A 24,782-nucleotide genomic window follows, 5' to 3' on the forward strand; every position below is an offset into this window, starting at 1 on the left:
GGCGAGGCGGCGGGGCTGCCGCCCCTCCTGGGATCCGGCACCTCCCCTCCGCCCGCCCCCCCGCCGCGGCTCTGCCCGGCGCCGGCTGCGGGGCTGAGGGGGGGCGGCGGAGGCAGGGAGGGGGAGCGGGCTCCTTCGGTTTGAATTCGCCGTAATTTAATCCGCTCGCTCGCGGAGGGAGCCGACGCGAGCCAAACCCGGCAGCCGGGGGGGGATTTCAAACCGGCCGACCCCCCCCTCACCCCTCACACCCCCGGGGGGGTAGCCCAAACCGGGAGGTGGCGGCGCGTCCCTCTCCGGAACCGAACCGGGGTTCCGGCTCCAGCCCAGCGCCCGGACCCTCCCTGCCCGCGGCTCTGATTTGTTGCTGCCCGGGAAGGGCTTTTGTGCCGCTCTTCCCCGCCTTCCTTCCCGAGCACGCCTGAGCCCGCTTCACCCCCGCCCCGTGTCGGGGAAACGTGCGATCGCGACAGCACCCCCCACTCCCCTCCCCGCTGCGCCGGCGGGCTCCGGTCCCGCTCCCCGCCGCGCGCATCACCCGCTTCTCCATCTTCTCCCTCCCGGCGCCCGGCTGTCCCCTGCCGGCCTCCCCCTCCTCCTCCGGCGGCTTCTCCGAGCGGGGGGCTCCTGGCCGAGCACACCCCGCACCTCTGCGTCCCCCTAAACGCTCCCCGGGGCTCGGCGGACCGGGAGAGAGGAGGCGAGCTGGGCACCCACCGCCCGCGGGCTGCGGCCCGGGGGAGCAGCCCCTTCCCCACCGGCCTCCCCCACCTCGGGGGCTGGGGGGGGACGGGAGAAGGAGCGGGTGCGTCGCCGTTTGCACCGAGCCGGCGGCCGGACCGGCGAGCGGGAGGCGGACGGAGAGGGGGTCAGGGATGCTCGGCCCTGCTCCCAGCTCCCGGCGGTCGGCGGTGCTGGCAACCTCCAGCTCAGGGTGCGGAATGTCTGGCAGAACAGTTAATTGGTCGAAATGCCTCGTGGCACGGAGGATTTTTAACTCAAAGACTATCTTCAGCGCGGTGTCTGCAAGAAAGGGATCGAGGAGCCCTATTTCTCTTGAAGCTCAATCTGCGTTTTCAAGTTTTGCCCGTGTTAGCTGCATTAGTTAGCGCTCAGGGAAAAAAGAAATCACGCGCACGCTAGCAGACGCGAGCTATGTCAGCAAAACCTCCCCTGAAGGTGCGGCTGTGTCTGATAGAAACCAGCTCAGAGCGTTGCTGCCACCCCACTCCGGCCCCGTGTGCAGCTGCTTTTCCCACTGCAGGGCTGGCCTGGCACCGCTCTCCCGCCACACGCCGCTGCCGCTTGTCGAGCTCTTCTCGCTCTCCTTAAATTTTAATTTCTGTCATGCCAGATTTTACACCGTGCCGCTGCCCGTCGGCCTTTGCTGCCATCTCCACTCCGCTTCTGTCACTTCTCTGGGAGAACTGTGCCCCTCTGGTCCCTTCTGCTGGAGCAGGCTGGCTGCGCCGCTAATCGGATTCTGGCTGGCATGGGTGCTGATTAGCCATGTGCTCCTTCCACGCCACCTTCCCTTGAGATCGCCACTGTGGTAAAACTCCCTAATTTAAGCCAGAGCTGAGCAACGTCATGATTTTACCTTGCCAATTGTAACAGATAACAATTCATAGTCTCCCCCGTGTCAGTCCAGGCTTCCCAAGCCACGGTTAATCAGATTAAAACATACCCAGGTCTGGCTTTAGGCAGAAAGGTGGGCAGCTGCCCAGGAAGGCTGGTGGCAAGGAGCTCCGGGCTGGCTGTGCAGGACGAGGCGTTGCTGCCGAGCCCTGCCACCTCCCGATGACGCCACGGCTGGGGCTGCTCGGGGTGCAGCTGGGGTACAGGCCCTCTCCCCCCACCGCGCAGCAGCAAGCCAAGCGCCCTTTGTCAGCCCGCTTGGCCCGGCCACATCAGGAACCATGACGGTCTCCTCCCACACTTTGGAGCAGTCCTTATCCAGACCCCTTCTCTTTCCTCGCAACGGTAAGAAAGCATCTAGCCTGCTGGGAAGAGGAGGAGGTGGAGGGAGCGGGTGCCCACCACGCTGTGTGGAGACAGCGGTGACGGCAGTGTGGGACGCAGGCCCCTCACTGCAAAGCGGAGGTGTACAGGGAAGGAGAACTGCGGAAGCAGACTCGCACCACGGATTTCTGGAGCTCAGCTGGCCACCTTCCACCATCCGACTTTGGGTTCCCTGAAACTTTTACTGACCCCTCCAAAATGTATTCCCCATGGCTAAATGCAGGGCGGTTCCATTGCTGAGAACCCTGGAACTGGCTCCGCACCACCACGCTCAGTGAATTATATGTTTTTGTGTGAAATTTCAAACAAACCAGAAATCCAGCACTGTCCCAGTAGGCAGAGACCGGAGCAGGGAAAGCTCCAAAGCCAATAAATAATATTTTGGGTTTAAAACATGCACTCATTCCATACTCTGGACACATTTACAAATATTACAGTGCACAGCCACCTAAAACAAAAGTCTGCACGTTCTCTGGCCTGCCGCTGTCCCTGGAGCCGTTCAGTTCCCTGTGGGAAGGAGCAGTGACACAGGACCGTGACACGCTGCCTGAACGGATGGCTTCTGTGCTGAAGTTGCGCTCCTCGTAGCTGGGGTGCGCTTCGACGTGACACGTCCCCAACAGCAAAACTGGTCCTGACCCCGCTCTCCCCCAGGGTGCGATGCTGTGGCAGCGTGTTTGTGCTGCTGTGCTATAAACAGGGTCGGTGAGGCGATCCAGGGTTCTTAAAAGTGCCAGGAAGTTTGCGACAACTCCTCTACTGACCTGGTCACCAGAGAAATGTAAGTGGAACTGCACAGTGAGGCAGTGCAGGTAACCTTGTACCACACTGTGCCATGCCAATGCCATCCTCAGACAAATTACCCCTGCCATCAGACCTCCCTCGCTCTCCTCAGTCAACTGGGGCTGATAAAGCTCCCTCCCACCAAATCCGAACAGCCCAGAAGAGAATTTTATTGCTGTTTCCTAAATCAAAGCTGGAAGTGGGAAGGTGCCTGGAGCATCCCTGAGTGTTGGCAAGGAATGCAACCCAATCCCTGCACAGGTCAGGACAGTGGCAAGGCTGGATCATTCAGTGGTGAGCCTGAGTCTACGTCACAGACTTCTCCAGTCAGCGTGGTATGTGTGAGGTTTTTAACAATGTTGTTGTATGGGGTGGGGGGGGAAGAAAAAGCTGTGCTGCAGACAGTTACATTGGAAGAATACAAAGTACATATTGTTTTTGAGTTGTGGAGAGGCTACGCTAAGAGGGTTTGCAACTATATTTGCTATATAGCTGTTCTTGTAACGGACCAAATACGTGTTTCAGAAGACAATGCAAGAATTCCCAAGTGTCTCCTATGCAGGGAACTGGAACAAGGAAATAGGAAACATGGCTGCCCAAGAAAATGCTGGAAGACACGCCTGGATGCAGCTTCTGGCTAACCCTCATACGCAGCGACGGAGCGCAGAGGAAAGGCGTAGCCCTCTTTCAACAGTGACAGCGTGCCCTTGGGCAGGAAGAGCTGCAAGGTAAAGAACGCGTTCGTTAGCAGCAGGAGACCACCTCATAGCTCAAATGACAATACGTGCAAGAGATGCTCAGCGTGCACAGGCCCGCACCCTCCGCTCTGTGGCTGTAGGGCTCGCCTCAGCCACCCCACGCTGGCCCCAGCGTCTGTAAGTGCGGATGCCCGGGAAGGGACGCACATCAGCGTCGGTAAATCCTTACTGGCACAGGGGAGGTGAGCTGAGACCATGCGCCTTCATCGTCTGCTTCCCCGCTGGTGCCACCCGGGGAAGGGGGGACCCTCACGCACTGCAGAACAAGCTGGACCCTTCCCTCGCCCAAAGGAATGCGCTTTCAGCCAGCCAGCCAGCGGTACGTGCCTTTGTTTAGGCTCACGGCTCCCACTCAGCTAACAGAAACACAGCTTCGGCCACCGTGATGATTAAACAGATGTTAACGGTGAGTTTTTCAGTCAAACATCCGAAAATCAACCCCTTTTAAAAATAAAACTGGCAAGAAATGGCCATTGCAGCAAACTTTAGGAGAGCTCTGAAAGAGCCCAGTGAATATTTTTTTTTAATTGACTCGAGGACTTAATGAGTTGACGGTATCCTCTTAAACAGGCGAGACTGCTGTCTTCTCACGATTTCTATCCTGTCCAGCTGTGCCCATCAGGGTGCAGTCTGGATGGAAGGGGGATCAAAGGCTGCATTCATTTCTGTCCATGCTTTAATTTAAATTTAACTCCAGTGTGCTTTATTTTGAGCTGCAGTCTTGCTAGGTAATGACATTTTCTGATTAACCGTTGAAATTACTAATGAATTAAAGGCACTAGTCTGTCTTCAGGTTGCAAAAGCTGTAATAACAAGCTACTAAAAATAATTTAGAGCTTGATTTAAACCCATGAAAGCAAAGAAATTCAGAGTTACCCTGACGGTATTGTCCTTTGCCACCCTCAGCATTTTAAAATATCGTAGTAAAATGTATTACTGGCTTGCATACTGTGAGTTTTGCAGCCACGAGGAAGACTGAGGCCCCTGGGCCCAATCCCCAATGTCAAAGTCTACCTGGGCTGAATCCTTCAAGGGGTCAAACGCTACAGCCAAGTTCCCAGGCCACACTACCATGTCCAAGGAGGACGTGGCTGGGGACACGACTGGAAAACGCTGGTCCAGCTGCAGAACATGGCACTGCAAAGGGAACGTTGGTGAGCCTGAGAGCCCATGAGCAAAACTCTTCGCCTTACCGTGCTGTTGCCTCCTGTGGTGCAGCTGGCGGTGGCTTCTCATGGAAGCACAGGGCTGTTGCCTGGGATGCTCCAATTCTCCTTACGCCTCACCTGCATGTGGGAGTCACATTAGTTGCTCTCACTCGTCCTTCTGAAGAGATCCGAGGTCCTTGAGTGAAGGAACAATGAAATCTCAGCTTTTCTCAATGGTATGATGGCAAATGAAGAAGCAGGTAAACTCCTAAGTGTGCTGCATGGCTGCAACGAGTAAATTCTGTTTTGGTCAAGTTGAAAGCGGGTAATTTACCATTTACCTGCCACATCACCAGGGCTTTTGAAGTCAATGGTTAACTGCTGACTTCAGTCAGGTTGCAGGAGAAACCCTGACTTAGTACTGACATCTTTGGTTAAAAAAAGAAAAGTCATCCCGTTATTATTTATGCTCTCTTTGGTATTTCTTTCTGCTTTAAAACAACTGGGTTTTTTGCAGTTCGGATTTTTTTTGACAGCTGACTAGTTTCATAATATTTGGGTTTCAGATATTACAGGGATGTTAATTTAAATGAGTTGGGTTTATTATATTTTTTGAAGTGAGAATGTATTTGCATTTGTTCTGAAAGAATTTAGAAGACATGGCTTTTTACAGTGTTTAAATCCCTGTCTGAGTTCAGACTGACAAGAACCTCAGTTTACTGGGACTTCCACAGTAACAGATGGAGTACCCGGTTCAGCAAGGGTGCCCTTTCCCCCCTGTACTGCAACTCGGATAGCAGTGAAGAAGACAGCCCTTTCTGTATGACAGGGATGTCCAGTATCAACTGATAATGTTGTCACTGATGTGCCTGTGTATGGGTACCGCAGATACCATTCAGCTGACAGTAACAGTGCTATTTCTAAATCTATGTACTCTTGTAATCATAAAGGATAAACATACTTCACCTTTCAATGGTTGCAGGAACAGGACTTCCATAGTTCAGCTTTCGTAAGGTTAAAACTTGTATTTGAAAAGTATTGAAGAAATTTTTGTCATTCAGAATATATATATAAAATATGCAAAAGTATCTAAATGGAGCACTGAAGCTATTTATTTGATTACTTTTACAGAAATATGTTGGCAAGGGGGTTATCTGCCACTGTCTCTTCGAGCACCAAAAGATCTACTTGTCCTGTGCTCCCACCAAAATTTCCAGTTTGCTCTCTGCCCTGAGGCTTCCACAATGCCATTCTCTGCAGCCAATATAAAAACTAAGAGCACACGATGACTTGGAGGTGTCATAAACCAAATTGAATTTAATATCAAAGTAAATAGCAAGGGGTTGCTGTATTGATGTCGTTCTTTTCCACATTTCATTAATTAAGAAGTTCAATTTTTGAATTTAAACTGCCATGAAACCCTCCTTGTAGTTCATGGTGTCATAAAATTTAGAACCTTGAATTTAAGTTTCATTTACACATGAGAGAACACAAGAGTATTGTATAATTACGCCTATGTGAAATATCTTGTATTTTCAAAAGCCTTTAGATATCAGTGATGGGTGACGTGTAAATAAAAAGGAAGTCAGACTTCTGTGCATCTCTGGAACTAGTCTATCATGCAGAAAAAGGTGTTGAGGTACTACAGATGCTGACAAAGTCCCTTCGACTGTCTTCCTGGGTTGCTCCACGGTGTGACACAGGCACACTGTTACTGTGCTCTAGGAGTGATTTAAATGCGTAAGGAGTATGAAGAGGAGCATGTACTTGAAATAAAGCTTTACATTTGAGTAAGGACTGATGCTAGTCCAAACAATCCTGTCAAAGTCATGCCAGACAACATTCAAGCAAGCAACTTGTCCCAATGCAAATTCAGAATCAAGATGCCCTCAAGCCATAAGATAGTACCTCCTTACTCTTCTCCTTTTTCTGGGCAACAAGTTGGAAAATGTCACAGTACCACACAGTATAACATAGGACTGGTGGCTTTCCCATTGTTGCTGGAGGCTGAGCACCATCGGCACATGTCTGCAGCGCGCTTGGACCTACAGTAATCACTTTTTTTTCAGCTGAAGAAAGTCAACTATTTAAATGCTTTCTTGCAAGAAAAGCAATTCCAAACACCTTGTTTACATCCGTGCTAAAATGTGAACAAAGCAGTGATTCACTCCTGAACTAGATTTCTATGTTTCCTTTAAGCCTGAAATAATTGTTTATGACTGAATGAGTTGTTGGAAAGCAGAGTTTTACAGCGGTAGAAGTACGTGTTACACTCTCACAAAACTGTTGCAGATACGGACTCTATACATACGGGCTGTGGGAGGGCGACTGCTTAGGGACAGGATCTGAAGCGCTCCGGTCAAACTGCTCTCCGTCTTTGCTAGCTCTGCTTTAGCCCTGCGGCACGCTTCTCCGTGGACAGGAGCAGCGAGGTGCCTGTCCTCATCGGCCAGACGCGCCTGGGGACTGCGCCAGTCGTGGTCCTTCCAGCTCCTGCCTGACAACCTGAGCTCCTTCCTGTAGGGTACGTGAAGATTGCTGCACAGAGGCGTACAGCAGGAGCCGATACGCAGGGCGGCAGCGGCGGGTCTGCGTCGAAGCCCCGCTTACGGTTCGGCTCAGGCTGGCTTTAGCTTGAGTTACCTGGGTGTTACGTACAGCAGCTCCGCGCGTCTCGGCTCTAGCCCAGGCTTCCCCGGTGCTTAATAGCTGCAGAGTAACAACTCCTCTCCATAGTGTCACTAAATGGGTTCCCATAGCCTCATAATACACTAGGTACGTAGCCTGGTAACTTGGGGAACGCTTCAGCTATGAAAAACATAAAAGGAGCGATACATCTTCCAGACTGCAGAGTACGGCAAGGAAAAACAATAAAAGAGTTCAGCCAGCTGTCATTCTGACTGTTGCACACAAATCCCATCATAAAACTGCTACAAATACAAATCTTGTTAGTATATTTAGTGTTCATTAGAATTTGCAAACCCCTATATATTTAATCAGATTAAAAGTCTTGAAATGAATGCAGTCCTGTAGTAAGCTGTGAAAATTAATCTTGGTGGTTCAAAACTGAAAACATAAATTTTCCAAGTGTCTTCCTTTATATACTGGTAGACTTGCTGCATGATTATTGAAAATCTCATTTGCAAATCATTGTTAACTTGCTGCAGTCATATTTGTGAATGCAACTTCCTTAACTATTGAAATCACATAAAAAAAATCAGAGCTGAGAAACCCAGCTACAAAGTGCACAGTTTTTTTACAGGTGAATACTCTGGCATACATTCAGAACCTAGCATAGTCCTGCAACATTTCTACAGTCACATTAGCTTAATAATAAATGAATTAAATTCAAAATTATCAATCCTGCTAGTGTGATTTTACCTAAGTGGGACTTAGTATCAAAGATCTCTAACAATTCACAATTAGCATAAAAATATATATGGGACTATTCTTAACTTGCAAAACGAAAGGGGTGCACAGCGTTCTGCAGACATCAAAGTATGGGACCAATTCCCAATTTCTGTATTTATGAGATTCATGTTTTAATAGGGCAGCTCACACAAGTAAAAAGGCAAAGATCTGACTTATGCTCCTTGCTTCCAGAGCTCTGCAAGCTTTGAAAGGCTGAAGCAGGTGTAGAGGACGAGCGGTGGAAGCAGAAACAACGCAAGGAAGGATGTGATGCTGCTGCACAGGAAGCAGGCACCCACGCTGAGCACAGGTGAACGGAGGGATGACTTGGGGGAACGCATCTGATTTCAAGCAGAATCATGATCACACCAAGTCAGAGCTTTTCAGCTGGAACATAGTACAATTCCTTTGTGACCTAGGGTACTTTCTAACAAGTTTTTTTACATCTTCTGATTCCCACCAGACTTTCTGTCTGTGGCAAAAGCATCTGTTAGTTAATTAGTACTTGTTTCCCACACTCCATTTACTCCATAGATATTTCAATCAACAGGTATTTAAGCTCGATGCCAGGCTTGCAGTCTTTTTCCTCTGGGCACTTAAAAGAAGGACTAACTGGACTGAAGTAAAAAAAAAAAAAAGAAAATAAATGTGTTCCTTTGTTACCTTAAAATTCTTTCAGTGTTAATAAGGGCGCTATGTCACATGGGCTTCTTCTGTTTAATGATTCAGTGCTGGTTTAATCCTGAGCATATAATATGTGTCAGTCTGTGGTCCTGGAGGTAGTTGTGATAACGCTTTCTTTACGAGAATGGACGGCCTGGGAGAGATCACTTTCTCACTCAAGCATGAAGCACCCTCATAGCACAGTTAGCATATCTGACAGGTTTATTTATTACAATAAATTTATTTATTGTAAAGTGCCTGTAAGGTAAAATGATTGTTTTATTTCCCCATAAAAGTCTGGACACATATACATTGTTTAAAAAAAGATACATACCAGGCTGGCCACTGTTGATCTCACACAGACTCCCACAGGACAAGTTAACTGTGAGCCTCCCTGCCAGAGCCTCAGGCAAAAATGTGAGCAAACAGATGGGCCTTACATTGTGCCCTGAAGGTCAATGGATGTCGGCTCTGCTACGCCACTGGGAGAAGTAAATTCCTGAGCTGAGGATGTTTCACAAAGAAAGCAGAGCTTACACTCTCCAGATGTTCAAATTCAGGGTGTGTCAGCAAAAGCTCTCTGGCTGGTCTCAGCTGTCAAGATAGCGCTCAGAAGAGGGGAAGAGGAAATTCCTCAGGCAGCCTCAGTCCAAGCTACACTGTTTCATGGGTCCAAACTGGTGGTCTTGGATGCACAGCATCAGAATTGACACAGCAACCAATGCCTGGAAACAAACATGGTGTGCAGGCACCGTCTATTTCATAAGGAACCTCTCTCTCGATAGTGTAGCTCATACACAATATTCTTGTGTGATTTTGTAAATTACCTGAAAGTTTCCTGCAGTACAACTTTTTTTTTCTGGTCAACCACTGTGTTTTGGTTTTCCTTCCAAAAGCTTGGGGACATGCTGTGCAAAGCCCTCCTTCCAAAGCTCGCTTGCATCCCACCTGTGTTTCAGACCACAACCAAATCTCTCGACGTTGCACGATTCCCTTTCCACACACCTACATGCTGCCCCCAAATCCCGGCTCCTAGCTTGGGTGTCTGAGACTGCCACGCCGTGGCTGCAAGCAGCAGCTCCTCCAGAAGCCACCCAAACTCCCTCACGGGGAACTTGGCCAAAACCAGCCTGTCTGAACGATTCTCACTGCGTACTCAAAGGGATGCTTGCTCCTATTTATTTTCTGTTTCCCTCCAGGTCATTTTTTATTTCTTGCTGATTTTTCAATGTCAGAAGTGTGAGAAACAAGCCCAAGTCCCCTATCTCCTCGGTTCAGAACATAAAACAATAGGAACTCTGGGACTACTGACGGCTGAGACCATTTGCCCTATCTCCAACTTCCCCCTCAAAATAAAATAAAAAAAAAAAGAAAAAGAAAAAAATAAGGTATGTTGGTAAAATCTTTTCCACAAGATTCTGTTGCCCTTTCTCTTACTGGTGTCCTCAGTACAGAGATGGGTTTCTTGCCCCCAACTCCCACTTCAGCTGCTGCTGCAGTCACCCAGGCTGTGGTCCCAGTGACGCCAGAGGAGGATTTGCTTCAAACACTGAGGATAGTAGTTGGCCAGTGTTAGCAGAATAAAAGTTGCCCAGACTGTTAAAGTGGCTGGCAGACCACCAAGCTTGGCAGAAAACAGTAGTTTCTTCAACAGTGGCCTGCCTGGCAGCCGTAACAGCAGCCAGTTCGGCAGGACACAGTGCAGTGCTCCCCTGCTGAAACTCTGGGATCTGGATAAAGCATCCAAGACGCCCTAGATCTGGCACCACCACCAGATCCATCTTTTCAAACCCCTCAACAACAGGCAGCTGGCTCCACCACCACACAGGGGATGTTCAAACCATCATCATAATCCTGGGCACCCCTGCTGCAGTCCTGAACTCCTGAACCTCAAGTGTACCAAGAGAACAGTTTTGCAGAGGGTTTTGTTTGGCTCCAGCCTGGTCTTCACATGATGATCCTGAAGCTGCAGACTAAAACCCGCCTCCCAACACCACTGGGAGGGCTGGCTTTTGCACTCCTGTCTAATTGCTCAGCCAGCTCACCTGCAGAGCCAGCACTAAGGAGGCCCTCATTCACTAATGCTAATCCAAGCATCTAAAAATCATTACTCACACCTCCAAAAATCATGAAGCTGGCTTGAAAACAAATCTTAGCTCTTTCTGTCTTTCCCTTCTGGTTTCTGGTTTTTTTAGGTTAGTGTTGTACAGGTCATTTAGTCTAGCCCTAAGCACATGTGGTCTCTCAAACATTTGTTTACATACATAATCCATGCTCAAATGACCACACCTGTTTAACAAAATCAAACTAGTCCTAGTGAAGAAGTTTTACAAATGATGTCCTAAATATGTACAGAATGATGAAATCCATTTTGGGTACAGTAAGTGCTGTCTACAAGTTTTCTGCAGAGAGGTTCCAGTCGACACATGCTCGTAAGTTATCCAATGGAAAACTGGAAGCCAGTTCCTGATGCGCCCAAATAAAGCTTTTACCTTTTTTAATGGCAGACTAGAGCAACAGAGAAAAAAGTTAGATAAAAACAGTTCTGGGTTTGTGTATTTACATGATTACAGCACCACTCAAAGATGTGGCTGAATAGGTCACAGCATCAGGCTGATTATTACAAAACCCAGTAGGTTATTAATTTCTGCACCTGTTCCTATAGCAAGCACATACTTTCTCCCTTGAATCAGCACTGCTTTACCCACCTGGCTGATGAACACCAAGTATCATGAAAGATTTGGCACGGAAGGGGAATTACTCAAGAAAACTTTGGCTTTGGTATCACTTTCAGACCCTACTACTCCCTGTCCGCTCTTAACTTCAACGACCAAAAGAGATAATGTGGCTGAGGCACTGAGTGGGTATTTCTGCCTACCAAAAATAACATCTTAGTCCTTCTAAAGCATGGCCCATCAATACATACACAAAGCAAAACAGAGAATGAGTAAAGAAAAAAGCTGCTAAATGATCAGAGTATTCTGCACGCCTGTAACCCCACCTGGAAAACTGCATCTGGCTCTGCTCTCCATAATTCAAGGAGTAAATCAGTAAACTGAAAAAACTTCAGGAAGGAGCTATGACAGTGAAGAAAGAAATAATATCCTTTACAGTGGAAGAACTTGGTCCTTTAAAGCCTAGCAAAAGGAGGGGATGATTGCTTGTAGTCTGTATGTCTACGTATGAACACAGGCTCACAGACAAAGCTATAATGAGATCCAGTGGTTGGGAGCTGAATCTAGACAAATGCAAGCTATAAGACACATATTTTTAACAGTGAGGGTAATTAACCACCACAGCAACCAAGGGAGGCATTATAGCAAAGTCTTTCTCTGGAATTCTTGAAATCAAAATCAGATGTTTTTCTAAAAGACACTATTTCAAATTGGAAGAAGCCTGATGCTGTGTGTCAAACAGGAAGGAGGGCTAGAGCATCCCAGTAGCCCATCTGGCATTATAAATCATAAACAAGAATTATTCTTTTGTAATGAACCAGATTCTCTGCAGAGAATAGAGATAATTTTGCCATCAGAATTGGAAGTTACATTGTTGGAACAGGGAAAGCGGAGCAGTGAAGCAAGGCATCATTCATAGGGAGACACACTATCTTTTATTCAATCAACTGATACAGTTTGATCAGCTTTCACTAGCTTGTCTGGAGTTTTTTCCAGATATATCCATTCATCTAATAAAATATTTTATTTCCTGACAAATCCAGCTTCACTTATTGTGGAAGATGATTGAAGGACTACTCACAAGCTCATCATCAGGAAATGCAAAGAGAGAGAAGCAGACTTACAATGAAGAGGAGAAGCAGCTGCAAAACGTAGAAGGGTGAAGGACAAATGGGGACAAAGTTGTGTTTATGTGATGAATCCAGGGATATATTTAAATACCTAGTGATTACGTACACATTCAAAATGCAGAAATTCTTGGTTTACTCATTACAATGATGCTGAGCTCCCAAGTGTGTGTGGAATTGGACACAAATATTAGAAAAGTGACAATGGCTCCATTACTTCATCTTCCCTTCAGTTGGGGATATCTGTCATTTATGGAAAATAAAAGATCTAACCTCTGATGACCTTATGCCCTTCTTTTTACTTACATATATTTTGTATAGCATTAGGAAGGGGCTGGCAAATCAGCTGCTCACCCTGTTGGTCAAGTAATTGAAATGCCATAAACCCTTAGATCCAGGGACTTCTGTAAAACAAACCATCAGAGCATGGAAAAGTGTCAGCTGAGCAGGCAGCACAGAGATAGATGATTTACAAAGAGAAAACTATGGATGGCTTCATACAACATAAGGCACACCCTGTTTTTCCGAGGCAGACCTTTCCCGTACCGACATTATACTGTGCGAAATTCCTAACCCTTCAGAATGGAGACTGTCACAGCTTACAATGCTGCTCTGGTACAAACCACCAGTAACAAGTCTGATATTGCAGGAATGTTCAATTGCAGGGCCCAGGGTGCTTCCAGCTGCTTGCTGGCCCCTAAAGGACCAGCAATGGAGCAGGAAAAGTAAGTGTGATGAGTGTCTAGTCAAACTTCTCATCATCAGCTTGCTTCTGATGTCAATTATCCCACGAGCCACTCACATAAACAGCAAAGTGTTTTACTGCACCAGACAAAGTGGGTATGAAGAACCAATCAACTGACTGACAGACAGTAAAGATTATGTAGCAAGGAGTTATAATGCAATACCTTGTTATTAAGTGTACTGTAGCATTCTGAATCACTTACAGTTATAAGTACTCCTTTAGTCTGTCCCTAAGGTACAATAATATGGGATAAGAAATAAGACAGAAAAGACAGATCTTTATCTTGAAACAAATAGAATAAATAGTTTTAAGCTGAGAAAAGCCATAAATATATTTAATATTCATAATTGCATAATATGCATAATATTCAAAGTTAGTCCATTCTTACGGAAGTTTATTTTTAAGAGTAACCCTAGCGATAAAACAGGATGATTCTCATACAATCATTACTGCTTGAGGTGGTTAAAGGTTTGGACTCAACAGCCTAACTAGGTTTTAGCCAATCAATTAATCAATAACAACATATATAAATATGTCATCTTGTGACCAGATTAAAGCCTAGTTTCCCCAAAACACAAAAATGTGTACAAAAAGCATAATTACATAAGTTTCATTTTCTTAGCATTCTAAATAAAATCCTAACAAACTTCAGGGTCATTCAAAGCATAATACACATATCTCCACAGTCCATGCCAGATGTATGTAATTTCCAGCTGGTTGATTTCCAAACAGTGTAATATCAAAAATGCAGAACTGTTCTAAGAATCTTCCCAAAATGTCAGAAATAATTACTTCTGAATTATGTCTCAATTACTACATTGGAGTAAAATATCTAACTAAAAATCTTATTTAGAACTACATGTTTCCAACATTAATATACGTTTCCAACTATAACTGTATGCTTATGACAAGATATTCTTCCTAGAAGCCACTATAAGCTTACTTACATTTCTACAACATCTCATACTTGTGGATATAGATTAACTACAGGAAAATAGAATAAAGTAATGAATATATTGGAAAATACCTTTGCAATGTATGTTTCTCATCACACAAATCCCCAGGCATGCAAACATTAGTAAAATTAAACACATGCACACACATGTGCAGGACAAGGATCATGCTAATGAATGTGCTGTGGCTGCAGCTAACTTATCAGCAGTGACCTCACAAATATATTAAAAGACAGAGTTATCAGTTTATTCTGGTTTAACTTCAGGATAACACATTTTACATATTATGCTTCTATTAATATACCCACTTACATGGTATGCCAACAGGAAACAACGCACTGATCTCAAGTAACTAACTCACTTCAGCTAAAGCATTAAGAAAACTCCTTACAGAAATCCCTTAGTGGTACCCTAGAGTACAAATGGCACCTCTAGGAGCACAAAGGATATTGAGAATGGCCTGAAAAGAGGTGCCACAAGCCAGAGCCCAGGTGACCCTGCTTCGGCAGGAGGGTTGGACTAAATGACCCACAGAGGTCCCTTCCAACCCCTGCCATTCTGTGATTCTGTGGAAATGCCAGTCAAAAGGTTTTGCTCAAGGAGGTGTGTGACAGTGCTGGGGAGGGAAAGTAGGTGGCCCACAGGGACTCAGTGGTGCCTGTCACTACAATACCAACCACTGCTTTCCAACAACACTGATCTGGTTTGGGAAAAAAAAAAAACAAAAACACACAACATAAAAACCAAGAAAAAAATCCCTCTGCTATGAAAGAGACTTTTCAAAGGCAGGTACAGCCATCAGGTATTAAATTGCCATTGACAGTCAACAGGAGTCAACTGCCTAAGTGCTACTTCTGCCTCTGAAAATCCACCCTGAGTATTGTGCTACCACCAAAAGGATGGCCAGAGTTTAACCTTTCCCTGGAAAGGTTTCCTTACAGGCCACAAAACCACACTTTGATTTCACAAGTGTTTGAATTGTCCATCTAGTGTCCTAAAATTATTTTTTTATGCAGCCTTCTAACTTCCAGTTGTGTGTAAGGGCTCATCACACAAACCTTTGGCCACACTCTTATTTTCTGTCCTGAATGTTCTAATGTTTTCAGTAACTGAGAAATATACATCCCCTTTCTGTCAATATTCAATCCTCACACGCTACCTAATACCAAACAACATACAGTAACTCACTTCAAGCAATACCAGCAGCAAGAGGCAGGCAAGGGGCAGAAGGCTGGTTGCAAATGGTCACATCACCTGCTATAGCTGGCACCAATTCCTGCATATTAGTATCATCCGAAGAAACGGTCATGCAAATTGCTGTTGGTGGTTGGTCGCATAGCAACTGCAGAACAAGTGCAGAAACCCAAATATTGTCAGACTATAGAGCCACAGCAAGCTCTCAGAAGGTAAGATAGTACAAATACTTAATCAGTCTGCAGAGGAACAGGACAAAATAGAGGAACGTTGCTCTTTTTAACAGGAAATTAGAAATTAAAGTCCTGAAAACCCAAAAAGACTTCTCTGCTTCCATGAGATGTGGGAAGGTTGGTGCTAAACACCGTGTGCACCCACAACCACGGCTGCACCCAGCCAGGAGGGCAATGGAGACACTCTGCAGCTGCTCCCCCACTTCCACACTGCACACAGAGCTGCTGGGGGTATTAGCAGGTGGGTGGCACTGGGACATGTGATAAGGGTTTCTCCCCTGGATGCCCATCTTGCCTCCCCATACACAAACCTGAGCACAGACACAGGGCATCACACGGCCATCTAGTTCCTGTGGACTTCCGTGGGACAGTCTTCCGAGTTCTTTTGTGGCTTTAGGAAATGCTTTTGCATTTCTAAGTCTCTGTTGCTTTCTGACCTGAGCTTTGAGACTACCCTCAAAAGTAAAGTTGGCCATCCTTGTGAACAGCAGGCACAGCTGAAGGACATCCTCCAAAGTTTCTAGCACCCTGCAGGCGTTATCATGCTTGAGAGTTAAATGTGCTACCACTCAGGCCTGGCACAGCTGCCTGTAGAACCTCCACAACATAATCACAGATCACTCTGCCTTCACAGTAAAATTTCAAGAGTGTTCTGCAAGCATTTTAGGAGCTTCAGCAACCACAAAACCACCTTCCAAACCTCCCAACCTTCCGGCTGTCCCAGCAAAGTACATAGGCTGAATTTCCCCCTCAGTCATGGTGACAGGACACCTAGGAGTGCTATGTGATACACTGGAATGAGTTTATGCTGACACCAAACAGTCTTGGTGTTTTTTGGCAAAAAAATACAGAACTTCCATCTGCAGACCTGATTGACAAGCACTCAGCATGAGCAAGCACTACCTTCACATGCACACAACAGCATGTTTTTGTGTAAGTTAAAACAACCTACATATGCTTTGTAGGAGGCTATGCAATTAGCTGAAAATTTCACCTCAAATGTCTATTACTATTTTGATAGACTTAATTTCAGTTAACAGGTTCAGAAGTTGTTCTTCTGTGCCCAATGAAGTGTAAATGTATCTCATGATATATTAAGCAGAATCAAATACAAACTAATACAGAATCACAGAACCACAGAACAGTTCAGGTTGGAAGGGACCTCTCATTTTGCAATAGAGTGCATAAAGTCCTTTTCTTGCTTCATAAACGCTAATCCACCTGGGACCTCAAAGTGAGCAGTGGCTTCTCCTGTGAGGCACCATCAGCTGCATCTTACAGAAAGGGTGCCACAGCCAAGTGGCTGAGCAGCAACACAAGCATGCTGTGGGACAGCTACAGAGGAGCCAGGTTTCTGACTCCCACAGTACCTTATGTCCAGATCTCAGTTATCTGCCACTCTGGCTCTTACAACACATTTCTCTTCACAGTACCCAAGGTTTGTGGTTGTGGGGTTTTTTTTGGTTTTTGTTTTTTTGTGTTTTTTTTTTTTTTTTTTTTTTTTTTGAGTAGCATATGAAACAATGTACCCGTCATACATCTTGTTTTCTCTCTTCAAGTCCGGGAGGATTCACACATGCAGAGTAACATTTATTTTGGCAGGGTCTGTTTACCTAATTGTTTATATTTGTAATGACTGCATTTCTACTTTGCCAGAAAAAAAACCCCAGTAAGTTTTGCAAATGAAGCGTTTAACAGTTGCGCTAACAGCTCATGGTCAAAGACGGCATGTTATTACACATGTGTTTAGTAGCAGGTATACTCTCACTGCCAAGAGCTGCTTGAAGCCTATGACCCGCGCAGTCAGACAGTGCAAAACAGCACCAGAAGGCTTGCATCTCACTGCCAAGCACCTGCAGCCATCCAGTCAAAGAACTACCGAGACCTGGTTTCCACACATGAAACAATAAAGGAAAGCATGTCGCCTGGATGACAACTGTGCCTCGATCCAGCCAAGACCCTGTTCTGGGCCATCAGTGAGCCAGGACTCCAGCACTTACACTGTAGCCTCCCCAAGGCTGGTTTGGACACAGCCAGCCAGCCCACTCCTAGTGCTTCTTGCAGTCTTTCCTTCTTTCACAGCTCATGGTCTTTTATCTTCTGCCAGTGGTCAAGTATTTAACATTGGCATACAATCAACACCAGAGGTCTCTTCCAACTGCTTTCCCTTCCCAGACTGCTGATTGCAGTCTTCAGGCTTTGTAAGGCTTGGGAGCCCTTTCAGTTGCTTAGGGGCTTAGCACTTGGACATGGATCTTCAAAGATCAGGCTGGGGTTTCATTTGGTTTCATGTGGTCTTAAATCACAAGAAAAACTACCACCAGAGCCAGGGGATGAACCACCTTGTGCAAGAATCCTTCAGCATGCAACACAAAAAAACCCTGTTAGAGGCCATGGTGCAATACACATACGTGTAGATACATAAAAAATACATATATATAATGATTTTCCTACCAAGAAACATCTGCTGAAAACACAAATGAGGTATGTCTTCAAATTGTTCTCATAGTTTGTTTTCTGACTGAAACAGGACTCACAGACTGAGAAAGTTTGGATGCAGGCTGGCACTCTCCACTACAAGGCTCACTGCTTTTACAGAGAGCAAAATCAAAGGTCTGGAAGTAAATCCCAAAAATAAATCAGTCAAAAAAGGTAGCAGGAAAAAAATTGTGGGCAACAGCAGGTGAAAGGGATACAAGGTCATGAAGGGTCAGTGACTACAGCTGTTGGTGTGATGAACTGATGCCATCAAACCCCTGGCAGACCCTGATAAAAGGTTTATTTGAAAAGCAGGGCCATATGCAGGCTGGATCCCAATCCCAGAGTGCCACAAGTACAAGTCCAGCGATTTTAGGCAGCATCACCCCATGCACACCAGGCCAGACAAACCACTCTTGTTTCTGCTCCGATTTAGCTGGGCCCCATGCTTTGCACACAAATATGCTGACAGCCTTGGGAAACTGCCTAGATGAGTTGCAGCCTCTTTACATACTCCCCCTACAACCTCCTATGTGCAAAGTCAGTGGTTCGTCCCTTCAAACTTCGCTACACAGAAGAGCTGTGTTGTTTTAACAAGACCAATTTTAGAGTAATGTCCATGATGTTTGACAAAGTTATACTAGGATAAGAGTTCATGTTGGAATGGCTTATCACAAATGGGTATGGGAAGTTCATTATGCCAGAGAACAGTACAACTCAGTCTCCATGAAGGATATAAACACCATAAATTGGGGAGAAAGGGCAAGTAGAAGTACAAAAAATCATCAGTGATAAAGCTATTTCAGCAGAAAATCTTTAGACCAGGCCTTAACATGCAGCACAATCTCAGCTGGACTAGAAAAAATTGCTGGAAACTGCTTTTAGATTAATCTGTTAAACAAAAAACCACCAACATACAGGATCTTTGTTTGATGGTTGCCTTCTGAATTGAGGCATATCAGATCCTTATTACTGAATAAGGAAATTAAGAGTTTCTATGCAGAGTAACAAGTTCCTGGACTTTGTTCTTGAATGTGCCCCTCATACGGCGCGAGATCAAAGTGATCTTTTATCCTATGATATCCTCCTTTGCCCAAACACAATCAATTGTATTAGCCTCATTTACCCCTTCTTAGTGCGTGCATAAGTGCCATCTTCTGGCCACAACAGGGACTGTAACAGAAATGGTAAAAAAAACCCTCCAAGTTCACTAAGTAAAGCCTGTGAATAATTATTTGCTCTAGAGATAATAATGGACAGAGTGCCTACAGATTTAATGTGAAGGAATTTCATGTGGAAGGTGAAATCTTGTACCTAAATTCCAGAGCCACATTTGCAAACATCTTTCTATTGTTGGTAGAGTAGGGAAGGATAGACAAAGCTCTGCTTTTAGATGCATCTTAATCACGTAATGTTAATTTGTCTCAGTTGGAAGCAACTGCAACTAGCAGCCCAGAAATTCCTTCTTATCCAACGTTCCCAAAATCAACATGCTGAGACCTGAAAAGCTGATTAGGTGTCACAAACAAGGATTGTGCCATCAGTACTTCTGAACAGTATCAATGCAAAGCATTCAAAGCCCTCTCAGGGCACTTCAGCAGAATTTCTGAGAACTCGACATTTTCCACCCCTGCACTGGGTTGTTACACTGCAGCAGCGACACAGAACCCTACTGCAAGTATGCACCTGAATGAAGTAAATGTCAGCAATCTGTCCACACATCTCCCACGAAGACCGAGACACCTACCTATTGCCACATTTTATAAACTTAGGCAAGAACAGTTGTGTCTTGCACAGGTTTTCTTTCTCCTCCCTCAAGTATAATCTGATTAGAAATTTTTACCAGTATATTGCAAAAAAAATATGCTTAAAAGTTAATTAGCTCCATATTCCCCCTTAGTCTTCAATACTTTGTGGTTACATCCCATAGCAAATCAGGTATCACTGCTGGTACCCAGAATTTTCCTGCACCCATGACACTTAACTGCCTTAAAATCCCATCTTCTGAATAGCTATTACATTAACATCTTGACATTAAAACAATAATCTCTCATCAGTGTGAGGAAGAAAAACTAAAAAGCCAACTTTCAAAAGCTAAAAAGCAAACAATTATTGAACACTTTATTGTTCTTGGCAATATTAAAGTCTCATTCATTACAGGGGAGGACAAAAAGGACTGAACTTTTTTGAATGCCTGACAGATGATATAAAATAAGGCACTTCAGGTTCAACAGAACGGGTTACTGTAAACACAGATTATAAAATGCACTGCAAACAGATTATACACAAATATAAATCACTTTAAAATCCACAACTCTTTTTGCCCTGGATAATCTGGGAAGGTGAGAGGCTAAAAGGAACAATAGGGAGCTATTTGTTTCCATCCAAAATGTTTGGCACAAACTTTTCTGAGACCTAATGTGAGCTTGACAGGTTTTGCGATAACCACGAAGGACAAAGCCCCAAATGCTTCTGATCTACTGATGCCAGCAGGAGGTTAAGTATGTTGTGAAAGAACTGGGTACAAAGTACAGAGCAAAGGAACCGAGGCCTGCAATAGCCTATCACCATAACTCACTGAAATCTGTGGGAGCTTTATCTCAGTGAAATTCAGAAGCACAAAGCTTAATTCAGGACATCAGGGTTTAATCCTACTTAGAACTGATGTTGCAAGATAGATCTCGGTGCTGGAAGAGGTGACTGTTCCTAAGCTTTACTCAAGAAACACAGTAAGCTGAAAGCTGGTTTCATAAAGACAACCCTTTCTGCTTCTGTTGACAGTGTAATCTGATTTTTCATCTCCTAAATAAACAAACCAACACAGAAAACAAGAAATACAATTCCTACCCAGTTGGATACAAATACTTTATGTGCTTCTTCTCACCTCACTTATGGAAGGGGTGGGGAAAAAACCCTAAAGTCAAATTTCATTGAATCCAAAATTAAATGCTTTGTTTTACAATACCTAACAAGAAAGGCAATAAAGAACTAGGACTACAAAGTTACCAGAAAGACTGAAGTTGTACAAGTGGTAAACAGTTTCACATTTCTCAAGTTTTTATGGCTATTGGCTTACACCCACACCTAGAAACAGACTCAAACTCAGAATGGTGACTGCCTTGGAATGCAGGCTTTTTTTCAAAAAAATGATTACCTAAAAATGTCATTTGTGATTCCTAACTAAAAATACAACTTTCTTCTTGTTGTTTCCTAAAGCACTGATTAATTTTAATGTGACAACGTGAACACATCCATTATGTTTGTTCTTATAAACCCCCAAATGTGCTAGACAATTAACCAACACATAAGTCTTATTTCTGTATCTGATTCCTTGCTCTGTCTCCTAAATTCCCTATGTTCACATCATCTCTTAAGCCACAGTTAAACACTGAATTTTTCAAAATAATTAGTGTTTGTTGAATGGCTGTTAGCTCTCAGCAGTCTCTGTGGCTCTGATGGACAGGAAGAACAGCAGTACCACAGTATTATCAGAGAAGGAAGTAATTTCTGACATACTTTGATCCTCAGTCTTGCACCTACAATAAAACCTTGTCTAGTCTTGTAATCTTACCAGCCTCCACTTCAGACCAGGAGAGGTTGGTGAGACTATGGAAGAGCAAAGTGGGAAGTATGTTCTCACGTGTCTATTGGCAAAAGCAAGTCTAGATTGGACAGAAAACCTAAATGGCTGTTTGCCTTCTACCAAGTTCATACTCTGTCCTATAAGCTTTCAAGTGCAAAACCTCCATTCACTTAACAAGGAGTTGCACAGGGATCTTGCAAAGTGACCTCCTTACTATCTTCCTGTATGATCTGGAATCTCTGTAAATACTGGGGTAATATTCAAGATCCATTGGAGGCAGGGGATTAGCAGGCAGGCCCATTTCCATATGATTATCCAAGATACTTGGTTAAAGGCAGAGGCTTCCTCCTGTCTGCAAAACATTAGAATGCTTCCACTAAGCATCAGATAGAGACAAGCCACACCCTCGGTGGTTAGATATCCATCAACAGCAGTTTCAGATACTGTCTCAGCAGAAGCAGAGGAAAACCCTACAAGTACTTTTTTAACACTAAAGTCTACAGTAGTAACATCATGGCAGAGCATAAAAGTCTAAATGCTTACAACAGACAAAACACATAAATTCTCCCTTTTCCAACCTGCCTCAGTAAGTAGTGCAAAAGTAACCCTGTGGCCAGAAAGAAGTATTTTACCAGAGGCTCAAATCTTGGCATTCACTGAGAACACCGGAAAAAGCCCCATAGATACAGTATCTTAAGTGCAAACATCAGATCCAGTTGTCTGCATCAGAAAGGTACCTGCAGAATTGCTTTGTTTCACTCTGGTCACTTGTATCACTCCAACAGTGCAAAGCAAGAAAGACAACCTCTGAGGTGACCAGCTGTTACACTTTACAAAGCTTTCTAGGTTAGAACCCAGGTCCTTAAACTATACCTGTGTACTTACAGTGAAACTTAAAAAAAAAAAATCATCTAACTGAGAGCTAACTCTCTCCAAAGCTTCTGCACACTGATTCACTCCACTAAGCAGGCAGGCAAAATATTCCCTGTCCTATGAAGTTTCCAAAAGGGTTTCAAAGCACAGTTCTACTACAGTCTGCCAGTCAGTAATAACCAAGTTTACAAACAGTAAGAGAACAGATCAGCATCCCCAAGTATTAGTTTAACTCAAAAACAGAATCACAGTGCCAGATCTACAAGTTTAATCCTGGAAGAGTACAAACAGTGAGGGAAAGACAAACTCTTCCCTCAAAGACCTACTGATTTCAGCGATCTGATATTAGCATGGCCTGTATTTGATGCCAACATTTAATGAACAATAACTAAATCCCTTCCCACAACATGAGGTAGAGCTACCCAGAGTGCAAGCCACATTGCAAATAGTTATAAATCACGGTAAACATGCACAGTATTATGTTAATAAAGAATACAAAGCCATGGCAATATATTTAATATGCAGTTTTGCTTTCTATAGAACACAGGAATCAAAAAAATTCTAGTAAAAAAGTTGCCCCATAAGTCAAATTACACCGGTAAATTGGATAGTAATAACATGCAAAGGGTAACTTATCCTTACCGAATCAGTCAGAGAAATATTGATAGGAAGACACAGACAAAGAACAGGGAATATTACATTTTTATGTATGATCATTGTGAATCATTTTCTTTGTCAATAATTATGTACAATGCTAATAATAATTTAGGAGACCACACAAAATTTAGGATTCTTAACATCTTCAAAGATCAAGACTTTATGTTATTGCAAAAACGAATGACAGACAGATCTTTATGTAAAAGTCTAAATGCTTAAGCTAAGTGAAATTCAGCTAAACTTGTATTTTGTTACATATAAAGTGACAAGGACTATACTGAACTCAAAAACATTTCAGCTTTCAACAAGCTTCAGTAAGACTTGCACATGTATTTCATCAGCCGGTACAACAACAACAAGAATCAAGCAACCATAACTGGTTCTCAACAACAGTTTCCACACATTGGTGCGCCCATTTATTGCCCATCTATCAGAAACCAAAGCAAGCAAGCTGAACAAATTACACCCTGCATCAAGTCAAAACTTAAAGCATAAGACATACGGAATAATATGGAACAAGATTTTAATACGTACATTACATGAACAGTAAGAATGATATTAAATGCTCTATCAGCCACACTGGATTGCACGGCCTTTGAGGCAAGGACTATCCTTTATATTGCACAAATATATAACAATGCTAGGCATTGTACACCATATATTTATACAATGCCTAATGTTGCTATAAAAGCAACAATAAACCTGTTGAAAGCTCAAGCACCTGCAAATGTAAAATTGACAAAAGTATGATGAAAAGAACATGCTTTTTATTAAGAAGTTATACAATATTCTCCTCTCTATATAGGTAGTCATAATACAATACAAGCAACAGCAAATTTTACTTCAACATTACCAAGCCTAATATCTTGATGAAGCAGATCTGCTTTGAATAGCAAAGCCATAGCCTTGTAAAACCCAGACTTCAGTCTGAGGCTGCACTAATTAACCCTACTTCACACTTTCTTTTCCCCCAAATCTTAATATTCAGCCCCTGAGGAATCAGTATTTAATTCTCAATGAACTGAAGTTGCCAAGGATAATTCTACAGACCCTACGGATTTTTCTATCCTGCAGGCAGAACCAGGACCATATTATAGCACAGACACACCAAGTTTGGTTGATAAATAGGCACAGAGCTTGGCACAGCAAGGTAAGCACTGACACAGCTAGCTCATCAAGCACCAAGGCACTGTAGCTACAAGCACTTGGCATTAGACAGTTTTGAAACATACCTGCGTATACCTACATTATTTTTCCCCTCTGCAGGTTACACAAAATCCAATTATGCACAAAGTCTGATTACAAACATGCTACAAAAGCAGTTTTAAAAAATAAGACTCCTAATAAAACAATACATAAATAGCAATGAGGAAAACAAAGTACTTAACACTCCACTGTTAAGACAAGTCACCTCTAGAACCTGTAGTGACACTCTATGGAAAGCAAATATATAATATAAAAAAAATTAAGAAGTTTTAA

At 44.0% G+C, this 24,782-nt stretch overlaps 1 long non-coding RNA gene across 1 annotated transcript; it reads left to right on the forward strand.

Annotated features, from left to right (window-relative positions):
* Window positions 1-51: 51 nt before the first annotated feature.
* On the forward strand, window positions 52-12,785 carry LOC142362747 (uncharacterized). Its single transcript, XR_012765263.1, has 3 exons — window positions 52-3,969; window positions 8,315-8,432; window positions 12,504-12,785. It is a non-coding gene; the product is annotated as an uncharacterized LOC142362747 (long non-coding RNA).
* Window positions 12,786-24,782: the final 11,997 nt, after the last annotated feature.

Source organism: Opisthocomus hoazin, chromosome 1, assembly GCF_030867145.1.
Source record: "Opisthocomus hoazin isolate bOpiHoa1 chromosome 1, bOpiHoa1.hap1, whole genome shotgun sequence".
Lineage (NCBI taxonomy): Eukaryota > Metazoa > Chordata > Aves > Opisthocomiformes > Opisthocomidae > Opisthocomus > Opisthocomus hoazin.